Source organism: Astatotilapia calliptera, chromosome 17, assembly GCF_900246225.1.
Source record: "Astatotilapia calliptera chromosome 17, fAstCal1.2, whole genome shotgun sequence".
In the NCBI taxonomy this organism is placed as follows: Eukaryota; Metazoa; Chordata; class Actinopteri; order Cichliformes; family Cichlidae; genus Astatotilapia; species Astatotilapia calliptera.
The window spans coordinates 2,574,799-2,586,137 of NC_039318.1; the positions used below are offsets into that span (position 1 = coordinate 2,574,799).

General features: G+C 40.0%; 1 protein-coding gene across 1 annotated transcript in view; it reads left to right on the top strand.

The window, feature by feature from the left end:
* The window catches only part of LOC113009462 (serine/threonine-protein kinase pim-2-like), a 512,014-nt gene that overhangs the window by 208,932 nt on the left and 291,743 nt on the right, over nucleotides 1-11,339 (top strand). The window lies entirely within an intron of this gene.

Genomic DNA, 11,339 nt, shown 5'->3' on the forward strand with positions numbered 1-11,339 from the left:
GTTTCAGCTGTTCTAGCTATGTTTTAGCTTTTCTGTGAAGCACTTTGTGGTTTTTATCTTGAAAGGTGTTATGCAAATAAAATGTTACTTACTTTTTACTTTACTTACATGGTGACCCAACAACGTACTCACACTTTATGGTGGTTTGCTTAAAAATGAACTGTGTGTACACCGCTGTTACACTGAACAATAGCACACCCAAAAAAGTTTTTTTTATAGATTGAGGACTTAAAATCTGAGATAGGTAATGGTTAGCAATGGTTAGCACTCTTGCCTGGCAGCAAGTAGGTGCTGGGTTCAAATCCACCATCTGGCCAGGGCCTTCCTGTGTGGAGTTTGCATGTTCCCCTTTGTCTGTGTGAGTTCTCCCTCTGGGTGCTCTGGTTCCTCCCACAGTCTAAAGGCATGCAGTTAGTGGGGTTAGGTCCAGTGGTGATTCTGTCCATCAATGTCCCACCATATAAGCGAAAATTTATCAGGTGGTTTTTGAGGGAAAGTGTATGCCTACACACATTTGAGTGATGACATATCTCAAAACAGAGACAGCCGGATAGAAAACCTCTTCCTAGTGACCCGGAATGAAGCCAGAAGCAAAGACTGGAAGGATTTCACTGTGATTCATCCATCAGGCAGCACCGGACTCAGTGTTACTAACACCAGGCACACTGCTTGGCTTCTACCCTCCTCTGAGCAATACCTGGCACCAGCCCAGAGGTCGGATCTCTCTCATTCCACACTTTCCCAGAAGACAAAGCCTTCCCACATGTGTCTTTGATGGCACAAAACTCAAAAGTGAATATTTCCCTGAGTCATGCCAGCCAGAAGCACAGGAACAGAAAGCAGATAAAAACAGTGAGAGGAATTGTTTTCCAGCTTTCACATTATAGGTCCACGTGAGAGCTGCCAGGTAAACCCCACTTTGAAACACGTGTATTTTTATTGTCAAAACCTACCAAAAGCCTTTTCCCCCCCAAGGACACCTATATCCATTTCTGTTATATTAATTCATTTTTATTTCTAGTGTTACTTTTTTCTTGCAAGTTTTGTGCTTTGCTTGTGTTTTCTGTTTCTTCTCTCTTTTCAGTGACTTCCTTCATCTTTTGAAAAGTCACTTACATTATGCATCTTCTGCGCTTTTCCTTCCTGTCTCTGTGTCTGTCCCTGTGTCTCTGTTTTTGTCCTCTTGTGTGTCCTTCTATTTTTCTGCCCTGCCGACTGCTTTCCCCCCAGTTTGTTGTCTTGTGTTTCTGAGTTACTGCTGAAGACTTTTCTTTTTCCTGTTTTGTGCAGTGTCTTAAGTTACTAGTTTTATACAAACAGTTCACACCAGGGGCCTTAAAGTTGCTCCCTGAATGGAATGGAATCACCATTAATGTTAGCAATTACTTCTGCCAGAGAGGTTGTGTTTTTGGTAGTGTTTGTGTGCATGTGTTTCATTCTGTCTGCAAATGTGGGATTTCAAAAAGTTCTAAATTAATTCTGGTAAACTTTGTAGAGTGGGGTGATGTTAAAACTCCATTAAAATTTGCTTTACATCCACCAAGGCCTTCAAGGGCAGCGTAACTATTCATTGGTCAAAAATTGACAAAAAACCTTAAACTTAGAAACTATGAGTGTTTGACTTCTTATCTCTCCTTCAAGGTCAGCAGATTAATCCGAAGGTCAAAATGATTCTATACAAATTAGATGTAAAGCTATTTAATTCTTACTCCCATAGTTTGTAATTACAACATATAGGCATAAGGCATATAGGGAATATAGTGGGAATTTAAATATCACATTACTTTGGACCTCTTACCTCTACTTCAAGGTCAAATAAAGTCAAACTTTCATGAAATGCCTTTTATTTTTAAAACATTAGACATGATTTACATCCAAATATCATGTCACCTTTGACCTCTGACCTCACTTTTACATTTCTGGCTTCCTGTCATGTTGATCCCAAAATGTGTCATATCTTTAAAGAGAACCTTGACTAGAGAATGAGCTGCTTAGAAATATACTGTAGTATCATTTTATGGGTAAGGGTTAACCCTAACCCTAGGGACAGTTATTCATGTCCAGTTATTTACAAATCAATATTAAGTTCCTACTCCTACATAATGTTTATATACGAAATATTCTACTATTGCCTTAAAAGTAAATAAAGCCGAGCGAGTGAGCTTTGAGCTTTGATGTCAAAAAAATGGTCATCATTAAAAACTGTAGTCAACCAACCAACAGGGGCTGACCCGCTGGCTACCCATGATGTCTTATTCCATTGCACTGTTAGCAGCATTTCTATAAACAATAATTACATTTCATTATATTTTTATTCATCCATTTTATGTTGTACAGGAATGATTATTCACTAACATTTGAATATATCACCACATGCTCTTTTAGCTGGAGTGTGGATATGGGACTCCAGACTGCAAATCTGCTCCAACAAATGGGAGCTTCGCCTGCTGCAAAGAAACTGCCCTGTTCTTGTCATCGTTTTTCACACCACTGACTGTTATCTGGTGACATATCCACCAGTCAATAAGACCCAAACCATTTTTTAGCATTTTTTCCCAGTCAGCAGGAATATAGTATTGTGAAAAAGCCAGCCATCATTTCTTCATATCCTGCTTCCAATGAGACTTTATTTTTATGTCATTAGCAGCCTGATGCAAAAACACATAATTTGTTCCCATTTCTTCAGTTAAATCTTTTTTTTTAAGACTAAAAATAACAGAATTTGACAGGCATAAAATAGCATTGTAGCACCAACAAGATGATTCCCAAAGAGCTTCTTGATAAAAACTTGACATATCTCATCATGGGTGTGCAGTAGAGGACAAAAGAAGAAGTGGCAGGCCTAAGATTCTACAGCATCTGAGAGTCATGGCATTAAGAATCGGGAAAAATCTCAGCAAAGAATATATATAAACAAGAGGTCTTAGCAGAGAGTGTCTACAGATGTGGTGAAGGGTCTGTCTGCATTTCAGTCAGTGATTTTGAGGGGATCTTTTAAAATTTACAGAATTATTAATGCAGAAAAATACAATCAGATTTTGAGCCACCATGCAGATCCAGACAGTACAAAGTAAACCCATAGACCACTGACCCCACCACATGCTGTTGAGAATCATTCCTCTAGAAAAAGTAAAAACAGGCAAACAGGCTGAACTGCACACCTGAGCAAGTCAAGTCAGCATCAGACACGAGTTAGAGGCAACCACATTTTTACTCTCTAGCTTTTAATTGTGACTGAGTTTTGTTTTGTTCTTTGTGTGTGTTTGATCTACTTTTTTACTATGTACAGCACTTTGGCCAACCTGTGTTCTTTTTAAATGTGCTGATTGATTGATTGATTGATTGATTGATTGATTGATTGATTGATTGATTGATTGATTGAACCATAAGATAGCTGTGGTTGATCTGCCCCCAAAAAAGTATTATTCCAAAGTATAACATGTACCTTGACCAGAGATGGGGCACAGTAGCATCTTTATGCATGGGATGGTCCAGCTTAAGACTTTAATTTGTGGCATTTCTGAATTTGAATGCATGTTTTTCCAGTAAAAGCACCAGCAGATGAACCTGACTGTACTATTTGAAATGTTGAAGCCTTAAGTTTGGCATTTTTGTCTGTTTCTCCCAGCAGTCTTTCCAAACAACCAATATTCGTTCAGACCTTTTCTAGTTTAACTGGGGCCCTCAGAATCTGAGAGGTAGCTCTTAGGTATTTTGCAGTTTTTCTAAGCATTGCACAATCTTACCTTGGGTTGGATTTGCAAGAATGTCCACTTCTGGAAAGATTATTGCCCTGTATTTAGACACACCTGAATACACCAGCTGCTACTTTTCCTCTTAAAGTGAGGATGTGCTTAATTTTTCTAATGTTATTTTAGTAAGGACTATATATACACTGTAACCTTGGGATGCATTGCACACAAACAGATGCTAACATAGTTCGTGAAACTAACAGTTATTGAGTTGATTTTATTCACTGAGAAAACTTCATTAAGTTAACCAGACAAGCATAAAAAGATGCCGTGGCAAATCAGGGCTAACGAGACAAGGGAAACAAAACCAGATACATTAACATGAGACAAGGACTTTCAAAGTAAAACAGGAAACATAACCCACAGACATGGACTTGACAAGGGGACACAGCAGACAGGGGAGACAAAGCAACTAAGAAACACAGACAGAAACCAGAACATTAACAAAGAAACCAAAAGACTAGAAACAATAAATAATGGCAGAATCAAAGTACAATAGTAAAGAAAACTCAAAACTCTGGGTCAGCGACCCAGGTCTCCTAACGACTGGTGACCGAGGCTACCAACAACTGCAAGGAGGCTTTGCAAGCAATTTCACCCTAGCAACCGCCAATAAACGTCACTGACGGGTATCTATGCCTGTGTGATAGGGCCCAAGTTAAAACCTGGGTAATTTATTTTCAACAATTCATTTTAAAAGTTACTTAATAACTACAGATATACTATACATCTCTGAAACTTGTGAGTGTTTTATAGGGGCTGAAGCTATTCAACTCTTGAGCCAGATAAGAGTGCTGTTCTTGCTAGAAGTAATTATATTACTGCTTATTGGAGAGGAATAACGTCACAATTTTTGCACACTGTCAACACGTTATTCTTCATTTGATGCATAATTAGCTGCCGAAGCTTGCAGGCGTGCCTCCTCTCAGTCACACGGTGTCCTTCCTCTGTTAGTAATACTGTGGGGAATTGGTGGAAATTTAATTTTCAACTTGAGTGCATTTGCAGTAACTAACTGGTGTGCACTCCCCTCCTCACACAGTCAGCTCACTGTCAGTGTGTGTACACAAAGCAGGACTCTTCATAGACATAACACTTGATAGCTCTGTTGAATTGTCATTAACAATATGATAGTGGATCTAAAAAAAGAGAAGAACTGACTGAAGTACTGCTGCTGTGGCATTTCTCACAACTTCAGAGACCTGCCTAATTAATATGGTGTGTTTCTTAACCTAGTCCACTTAGAAAACTCTAAAGAACTGCTCTCTTAATAGGCCTGACTCACTCTTCTACGCTGCTTTGCTTCCCAGCATGTGTCTTGTCACATGTGCTGGCCCAGATAGGCAGTTTACAGCTCAAATGCTGCTTATTTACTATGGCCTCTTAGAAGTGACACAGTGATGCTTTTTGAAGTTTCTCCCTGTATTTTTGTCTTTCATTCTATTGCTAATGCATTGCTCTACAGAATTTTGTACAAAAAAGTATTGGACTATAGTTGGTTATAAGAAAAAATTAAGCTCTCTTTAATTATGTGAGAAAGAATAGTTAGTTTGACAAGTTGGCCTGTGATGTGAACCGTTTCCTCCCATGAATTAATTGCTATTGGCTGAAAGCAGTGACCCACACCAAAATGGTCTGCTCCCTGAGCAAAGGGCATCTAACAAGGTGACCCTGACTCCAGGCTTCGCTTTGTGTTCATTTTCCCTTCACTACTACTCACCATGACATTTTTCTGGTGGCTGTGGAGGTCAGTCATGCATGACACAAGATGATTTCCTAATGAAAATAACCAATAGAAGCTGGGTAAAACATAAAGGCCTTGATTAGTATTTGGTGCAAAACTGGTCATCCACCACATGATTAGAACTCCATCCACTAACTGAACTATTCGTACAGCACAAATTAAGATGTATCAGACCAGGCTGGTACATTTGTCCAGTCTTCCATTATCTGGTGTTGCTGACTTTATAGCAACTGTACCTTCAGTTTCCTGTTCATATCTGACAGGAGTGGCACCTGCTGCTGTTGCCTACCTCCTTAAGGGTTAAATGTGTTGTACATCCAGGTAGGCTCATTGGCATCAATTGACTGTAATGAGTGTAGCCTTTCTGTCAGCATAAATGTGTCTCACCATTCCTCTTTCACCTCCACCACCAACAAAGAGAACCACCACTCAGTGGATATTAATCTGTAAGCCTTAAGTCCACTAAATGCATGCTGATTGGCTGTTTAAATATTTGCTGCCACAAGTAATTAATAAACTGTCTGGTGCAAGCATATTTCATTTAAAACATTTTTAACTCATTGCAATTATCTGAGATCTGTAGTTACTTTAAATGATTAGTTCAAGTACAAAACTTCTGCATTAGATTACCCAAACAGCACAGAGACCGTTTAACTGTGCTTACACTCATTCTCATGGACACAGGTGTATAAAAATCAAGCAAACTGTTTAGCAAATATCTGTGAAAGAACGGGTCGCTGTCAGGAACTCAGTGAATTCCAGTGTTATAGGATGCCACCTGTGCAACAAGTCCATTCATGACTTCTTTTGGACTCCCAAATTTGTGGGAACAGTGTGGGGCTGGCCCCTTCCTATTCCAATATGTTCCTAATACACATCAGTGTAAAAAGCAAATGTCCTTAAAGACATGGATAAGAGAGTTTGGTGTGATGTGGAAGAACTTGACTGGTCTGCACAGAGTCCTTGTCCTAAATCCGATACAGAATAACTTTGGGGATGAATTAGAGCAGAGACTGTAAGCCAGGCTTTTTTTGTCCTCATAACTTCATTATTTAAAGTTTCTGGATGCCTTCTTGACCTCATTAATAGGCTTCTGGATGAATGGTCAAAGATTCCCACAAACACACTCCTAAACCTTGTGGAAAGCTTTCCCAGAATACTAGAACCTGTTATAGCTACAAAGGGTGGCTGGCATCATGCTAAACATTATGGATTAACAATGGGACTCAAATTCTGCCACAAGCACACTTAAAATATAGAACTTGGGCTATTACTCGAATCTAGAGGAAGATAGTACAAAAGCACTGTCATAGCCTGGCTGTAGTGCAGCTTTATAATATATTTATTAATGCTAATTAGATGACATCATTATCAGAGGCAGAATTTGTAATTGTGTCCAAAGTGCAGCCTGATATTAACCTCTCAGACTAAACATTGTTCCCAAATGCTAACTGTGAAGGCTTCATCAGGAGGAGAAATGCCATCAACTTCTCAAGGTCACCTGGTAGAGCAGCGCAGGAACGCACCCCATGGCCATCAGACTGCAAATTGCCACGAAAAGTCTCCTGTCCGCATAGCAAGGCTTCCTAATGGGCTGTTTAATGAGACCATCAAATGCAAATGGGACCTTAGTTGTGAGTCTTGAGCACCCAGGCAAAGCATTCTGCTTGAGAGTGTGTGGGGGTGAATATTCCACCTCTGCAATTTTCCATTCAGCTAGTAGACATAACACTTGGCTCCAGAGTGATTACTGTGGGAAGCACAGACTGGTGTTATTGCACAATGATAAGCACTGCTGTCACAGTAATCATAAAGGAAGACTCAAATCCCAGCTGATCAATAGCTAGCATCTTTCTCAGTAGCCTATTTGCGAGAGTGTGTGTGTGTTGACTCTCATTTGTAATATTTAGCAGTGCTAATTCTTGACACAGTAATCCACCATCTGCTCACAGTCTGTTTAGAGTCAGCCTTCTATTTTTCTTACCTGGGGAAAAAATGCCTCATCGAGTCTGTATAGATAACCTCCCCACTGGAAGCTTTGCCAGGCCAGAAGCGCTTGTTCACTTCCATCATGTATGAAGACACAGACATGTATATTAATTTATTATGTTAATTATTTTTATGTTCATTATATCACTGTATATAGTGAGAGATGGCAACAACTGCTGTTCATAAAAATCAAACAAATAAAATAAAAGTTTGATTTTATTAATCTGCTGAGATGATGGTCTGTACTTGTCATGATGCCTTAGACCATGGGGGCCCCGGCAGTACCCATCTAGTACTGAAGGTTGCCTCTTGGTGTACTGGCATGCTAACACTTGCTTATTAACCCAATGTTCAATTCCATTAAATAACATTTTATCTATACAGCACCAAATCACAACAACAATTGGCTCAATGACCTTTATATTGTAAGGTAGACCCTACAATAATACATACAGAGAAAAACCCAACAATCATATGACCCCCTATGAGCAAGCACTTTGGCGACAGTGGGAAGGAAAAACTCCCTTTTAACAGGAAGAAACCTCCAGCAGAACCAGGCTCAGGGAGGGGCGGGGCCATCTGCTGTGATTGGTTGGGGGGAGAGAAGGAAGACAGGATAAAGACATGCCGTGGAAGCATACACGTGTACAGATGATAAAGCTCAGAAGATCTCTTGACGTTAGGTAAATGGGTAAAATAACACAATAACAGCTATATCCATTAAATATCGAAGCAATATTATCTTAACCTGACTTGTTATCAGCATTGCTGCTAATAATGACCTCTTATTACTTATTTAGGTCGCTCTAAATGAACAGCAGCTAATGGTTAAAACACAACTCTACTTTACAAATAACTGTGGGCAAATAAACTGATATAAAATGTATGCATTTCCAACATTTCTCCACAGTTTGTAACTATAAGCCAAAAATTGACTTTGTATGCCATGTTTCTGTCTGTATATCGACGTCTTGGCAAGTAGTGAACAAAAATGAGGTATTTGAATTAGGTTTGTACCCAGAAAACAACCTTAACTGCATGTTAATTATTGTTACCATGGCATCAAGGTAAGCTAAGTCCAACATGTTTTAGTGCATTTTCACAATTATAATTTCAGGACGTTTCAGGATACAAACCCTGACACAGGGTTATGCACAGGTCAGTCTTGGTAAACAGAACTTATTTTTAGATGTTGTAATTCTCAGTTTCAATGGTTCTTGGTCTGCAGGATGGAACTGATGACACCACTGTCATCGAGTGCAAAGATGTCACTCGACGTCTTCATGGATGCTGTAAGGAGAGATGGCCTTCGACGAGGCATATTTAAATATTAATGGCAATTAAAAGCTCCCTTTTCCCCAGCTTTCAACGTCCTCTCTTTCCCACAGCAATGATAGATATTACTGGCCTGGTGAAAACCTGTTATTTGCTGAATGAACAAGCAGGAGGTAATGAAGATGGTGCTATGTTATCAGCCTATATCAGCAGCCCTATAGTTCATTAATGGATGCTAAAAAAACAAAAAAAAACAAATGGACTCTTGGAAAAATGAAATAGATTTTCTATATAATATCTGGACAAAGTATCTGCAAACTTATTCAGATGGATACCAAAAACCACAAGGCACAGCCAAGCTGACTGAACACTTATCTCATTAAGATGAGTGACAAGCATCCACCACAAGAATTCCACCCACTAAGGGCAGGAAAGGTTGAATTGTAGGACATGCAGATTTTTTATTATATTAAGGTTTGCCTTGAAAACTACATATTGAAATATGTAGATATGGCCAAAGTTGAACTTTTAAAAGCTTCATAGACAATAAATTAACTTCATTTTATTCTTAGTAATTAACTTTATTTGGTTCATTAATGGAGATTAAGACTCAACCTTACAAGTTTAACAATGGAATTGTGCCTGAACTAAAAAACCAACAAAGAAACTTACACACAGATCAGAGTGTGACCACAGGGTGCAGAGGCTCACCTAAAAGGCAACGAGCACATCTCCCCCAAATCCAAAATCTCAACAATAGCAGGGTGGTATCACAGTCTAAAACCTAAAAACGACATAATTTGGTAGTGTTATAATAAGCCAAGAGGTCACCAAAGTCAGAGATAGTTCATCTCAGGACTTCACTAAGTTCTAGAGCTATTAGGACTAGTGATAAAGTGAGTGACAAACTCACTCACTATGTTGGGGTGGGGGTGGATGAATGGGTCAACAAAACATTGAACTTCAACAGAGAAGGTGTTTGGTCTCCCATTTAATCATGAAAGCCTGTAACCTTAACCACATCGTGGTAAATATGACAACACGTGTTCAGTATCTTAACCCAAACCTTGACTGATCCTTCATTTTCTTCCATTTATTTAGGGTTATAAATTGAACAGGTGGAACATATGCCAGCTATCATGAGGCGAAAGGCAGGGTAAACCCTCAACAGGTCAGGAGTCTGTGACAAGCAGGCAACCAGTCACACGTTTATATCTATGGTCAATTTAAACTCCAATTAACCAAACTTTGATCTTTCCTTCATCAGTAACCAGGTTGCTTTTGTGCCTACAGTACTGTGCAAAACTGGACTCATCCCTCATTTTTTGATATTTTGCTAGGAAATGGGAAATACAGGGAGTGCAGAATTATTAGGCAAATGAGTATTTTGTCCACATCATCCTCTTCATGCATGTTGTCTTACTCCAAGCTGTATAGGCTCGAAAGCCTACTACCAATTAAGCATATTAGGTGATGTGCATCTCTGTAATGAGAAGGGGTGTGGTCTAATGACATCAACACCCTATATCAGGTGTGCATAATTATTAGGCAACATCCCTTCCTTTGGCAAAATGGGTCAAAAGAAGGACTTGACAGGCTCAGAAAAGTCAAAAATAGTGAGATATCTTGCAGAGGGATGCAGCAGTCTCAAAATTGCAAAGCTTCTGAAGCGTGATCATCGAACAATCAAGCGTTTCATTCAAAATAGTCAACAGGGTCGCAAGAAGCGTGTGGAAAAACCAAGGCGCAAAATAACTGCCCATGAACTGAGAAAAGTCAAGCGTGCAGCTGCCAAGATGCCACTTGCCACCAGTTTGGCCATATTTCAGAGCTGCAACATCACTGGAGTGCCCAAAAGCACAAGGTGTGCAATACTCAGAGACATGGCCAAGGTAAGAAAGGCTGAAAGACGACCACCACTGAACAAGACACACAAGCTGAAACGTCAAGACTGGGCCAAGAAATATCTCAAGACTGATTTTTCTAAGGTTTTATGGACTGATGAAATGAGAGTGAGTCTTGATGGGCCAGATGGATGGGCCCGTGGCTGGATTGGTAAAGGGCAGAGAGCTCCAGTCCCACTCAGACGCCAGCAAGGTGGAGGTGGAGTACTGGTTTGGGCTGGTATCATCAAAGATGAGCTTGTGGGGCCTTTTCGGGTTGAGGATGGAGTCAAGCTCAACTCCCAGTCCTACTGCCAGTTTCTGGAAGACACCTTCTTCAAGCAGTGGTACAGGAAGAAGTCTGCATCCTTCAAGAAAAACATGATTTTCATGCAGGACAATGCTCCATCACACGCGTCTAAGTACTCCACAGCGTGGCTGCAAGAAAGGGTATAAAAGAAGAAAAACTAATGACATGGCCTCCTTGTTCACCTGATCTGAACCCCATTGAGAACCTGTGGTCCATCATCAAATGTGAGATTTACAAGGAGGGAAAACAGTACACCTCTCTGAACAGTGTCTGGGAGGCTGTGGTTGCTGCTGCACGCAATGTTGATGGTGAACAGATCAAAACACTGACAGAATCCATGGATGGCAGGCTTTTGAGTGTCCTTGCAAAGAAAGGTGGCTATATTG